This window comes from Triticum aestivum, chromosome 6B, assembly GCF_018294505.1.
Source record: "Triticum aestivum cultivar Chinese Spring chromosome 6B, IWGSC CS RefSeq v2.1, whole genome shotgun sequence".
NCBI lineage: Eukaryota > Viridiplantae > Streptophyta > Magnoliopsida > Poales > Poaceae > Triticum > Triticum aestivum.
In genome coordinates, this window is record NC_057810.1 from 162,305,495 (window position 1) to 162,310,045 (window position 4,551).

Sequence of the window (4,551 nt, forward strand, 5' to 3'; positions counted from 1 at the left end):
TGACTCGGTTATGTTCGAGCACTTGTATTCGAGCCATTGAGGCCCCTGGCTTGTAATATGATGCTTGTATGACTTATTTTACTTTTAGAGTTGTGTTGTGATATCTTCCCATGAGTCCCTGATCTTGATCGTACACATTTGTGTGCATGATTAGTGTACAATTGACTCGGAGGCGTCACAAGTTGGTATCAGAGTCGACTGCCTGTAGGAATCCCCCTTCCACACTCCTTGGCCGAAGTCGAGTCTAGTCAGTACAAAACTTTTACTAACATGGCTGTGTGCCTTACGGGCCCACGTTGCCATTGGGTGGTATTAGGATCTTTTACTCCTCGGCCTATACTCTGGGACTCTGATCTCTCTTCTATTCAGGTTAAATGATTTTACCAACTCTAAACTCTAGGTTCTCATAATTACTTACTCTCGGAGAGCCCCTCACTCTAGATGATTGCTTGGTGCGCCAAAGGACTCTGAAGATACTCTCCGATGTTATCCCGAGAAGTTGTGCTCATTGCGTTTGCAATTCCCTTCCATCGTCAACCCATATAGATAACTACTTGCACTTGCCATTCTTACATTAGTCCCCAGTTGCTCTTGTTATTACAAGATACCCCGAAATACCCGTTGTTGTTCCAAGAATACTTTGTGCCTACTGCCTTGCAGTTCCTTGCCACATCAATACCCCTACGGATAATTCCTTGCACTTACCAAGTATCACTGATCCCCAGTTATTCATGTGTTTCAAAAAGGTCTTCGAAATACTATTCGATCTTCCGAAAATCCCCAACAGCTTATTGCTCTTGAAATTCTCGCTTGCTGCATTATGGTTAATCCCATAAGTAATCTTATTGGCATCCTTTGTCACTATCATTTTGGGTCCGTTGATTCAATATGTTGCGAATGCCCGCAATCATCAGATGATCCTTATGAATTATCTTTTCGGCTTAGCCGTTATTTTTAACTCGAGCTAGTTCTTGGCCAATCAAATTGCCGACAATTGTACCCATAGTCTGTTCTACTTATCCATTCTTAATCAGAGCGTTGCCTTCTAACCCATTGATTTTGAAATTATAATTATTTTGCATTTGATCTTTGAATTAGTCAGTTGTTTCTACAATCCGATGCATTTGCATTCATTCTTCCTTTGATTGAGTACTGATACTCACGTCAGCTCCGTTGTAGACCGCAAGACCCCTTGTTGGATAATTATTCGACAATGTCATTCACATTCAAAATTCTTGTGGGCTTTTCCTCAGATACATAATGCTTTTGGTAAATCGTATACTCTGCTTTCTCAACCATGCTCTATTGTCAAGCTGGTATAATTTACTCCTGAAGTTTGTGGAATATGTTCCTAAGACGCCCCTATGGGTTGAACCTATGCCTCCCCTAATCCGTGTGGACCCGAGAGTTTTCACAAGTTATACTCTACTGGCTTTTCGTCAGATAAAATTTCAACACCTACAACTTCTTCAAAAGCGAGAAGGGAATGAAAAGTTGTGCATTGGAGAAGTGGGAGTCGGCCTTGAACCTTTGAGTTCATGCCCGTGGACCTGATGTGTAACTTATCATGTAAGCTTCTTGTAATAATAATAATCCCCTTGTGATAAGTTCATCTTGTATCTATGTTTTGTTCTTTGCAAGCGTGGTTCCGACCATGATTGTTCTTTGATACCATTTCTCGGGAAAGTTAAAGCACTTGCCTTTCGAAGATCAATTTTCCAGTCCAACTTTTATTATGTTCTACCTTCAAGTATTGCCTTTGTTACCTCACGAATATCAAAGAACTGTGTTGCTTCCTATGAGTCTTCATAGAGTATTGCTTCTCACGGATTTCAGATTCCCCTGGGCTCTGATTTATTAAACACTCAAAGACACCAATAAGTGAATTTATTTCACACTCCGATTCAATAACTCTTAAGTAAATTTCGTTGCTTATGAGTTTAATAATCCTTCAAGTCATTCCTAGCCTAATCAGCTATATCGTTATCATGCTAAATTTTAACCGTGCTACCTGGTCCTTATTCCCAGAACACAACTTTCGACGATGAGCTAAGCTTACGGCGATCTTCCTCAGCATATCATTTCGTCTTGAACAACAAGCTTGATTTCAAGTTTGTACTATACTAGTGGTTTCAATAACCTTTCTCTCCGTCATTCAATGTCATCGCCGATCGATTACATCTTAATGAAATCTCTCGACAAATGTGTCGTGATCATCATCAACAATGATATGCCTTCTTCCAAGTTGTGAATCGAATTCATGATGGGAAATGCCATCTGTTCCCCTTGATGATTTGTATTAACATCGACAACATTCTTGCATCCCCTCCAACACAAAACATGTTCTTTTTTTATGCTCTACCTTGAGTTCCTTGTTATCCGACTTATGTTATGATCTACCTTGGAGTACTACCATCTTTATGTCAAGAATGTCGTGAGAATTTCACTACCTCTTATGAATTCTTGATACAAGTAATACTTCTCGCCATCTCCATTCATTCCCTGGTCCCCGTGTTGTTTCTAACCGGAAACCCAACAATTGAACTATGACGTGCAAATTCCAAACTTCTAGAAACCCTATTGCTTTGAAGTGACTAGTCGATAGTTTCATTCTAGGTCTTTTGGTTATTGAATCACCATTATAACATTGATCGTGCTACTTAGTCCATTTTTCCAGGTGCATGTTTCATTCAATGTTTACTTATGGATGTTCTCCTCTAACATACTTCATTATATACTTTGGTATGTCCAATGTTATCATCTTGTTCACTTAATTGTGGAAATCCATGATTATGGAAATCTCAATGAATTGTTGTTGAGCCCGTCAGTCACATCCTTATCTTTTCCTTGCTGAAATTGTAAGACTTATTCTCTAAGTTGTTCCTGATGGATCCTTTGTGTATTCAAAGTCTGATCTTTACCCAATGACCATGTCGGTGCTATCTCGAAGCATGACTGAGGTATTCCGATCATCAAAAGGAACATTGCAAGTGCAACACTAAAAATTTCTTAATCAACTATCCTAACACAGTTGTATGGGTAAACCCCGTAAATTCCTTGCCCCTTGTCCAAATGGTACCTACTTGGAGTCCTATCATGTGACTTTTTCTTGGGAGAGATATACTCTTGATACGTGGGTATAAACACATTTTCCTTTCCTTGTTTTGTTTAACCTTCCTTGTAATCCGACTTATCTGAGCAGTGATAATTCCCTGCTTATGTAAACACCTCGGTGTACAACTCTGTCAGTGAGACCCTGTTTCTACAGTTGATGACATTTCAGTAATCGCCGATGGATGAGAACTTTGCCTATTGGTCCGCCTCGTTCAATGAGCAGGAAAATGGTTCTCTTCGTCCCTCGCCCTTGGTACCGATGTGGTTGCCGACATGACCGACAGACTATCCTCTGACATGCCCTACTTACATGATCATGCACGACGTCACCGTCCTTCCTACTTTTAACCCACATGCTGGGCCCAAAACGCACGGTTCCACAGGATCGAAACTTGACTCTCCTGTACACCCCCTGTCCCCAAAGTTATTCCTCGTACGTGGCCTCGTATCTAATTCATGAGCCACCTTCCGATGAGATCATCAATTCTGGTATCAGACACAATACTTATTTCCGTGGTATGAACCCCTTTCACGCCCTGTTTCAGGCACTGAATGGTTGCCTGCCCACTCAAAACTTCTCATGATACCTCCTTACTTTGCTCTCAATATTTTCTAAGGTTTCAATTCGAGAGTTACTTTTCGCCACCTTCCCCGATGTTATGTACTAGATAGTCAACCTTGCAGAGGTCCATTCTCCCGGAATACCCCTCTTATTTTTCCGTAAGTACGATGAAGATCCTGAAGGAAGAATGACAACTTTGTCACAATGCCCTGAAGCAGAGAATTAAAGACATCAACGAAAAGGATCGAATACTTTGGGAAGATCAACCAAGACCGAGAAGACCCGTTAGAATTTTGTAACCAGGACTTTCCCCCTTTACTCCACCTCTTATATCTCGGGACGAGATTTCTTGCAGTGGAGGAGATTTGTGACGCCCGGATAATTAGGCTACAATAATCCCACATTAACGATGCCACATCACCTCGGTTACTATTGATAATCTCGCGTTAGTTCGAAATGATTCAAATTTAGAATTTGAATTAAAGTCAAAACAATTAAAGTTTTCAAAAGTCAAAACTAAATTGTTCCTAAGGTGTCAAATAATCCATAATAAATGTTTGTGAAGAAATTATCTTTTAATAAAATATTTAAATGCACTAAGATAATAGAAATGAACGCAAAAACAATTATTTAAATGCCTTTCTAAAAATGGTAAAAATATAAACTAGTTTATTAATGTGCCAAACTTATGAGTCAGTGGGTTAATTTGCAGCTCAAATTATGGAGCAAGTTTTGCATCTAACAAAACTAAAATAAAAATGTAAATAAAAATAAATAGAAACAAACATAAAAGAAAAGAAAGCAAAAAGTAAATGAAAGGAAAATGACCCCCCCCCCCCGACTGGGCCTCGGCCCAGTTGACCAAGCGGCCAGCC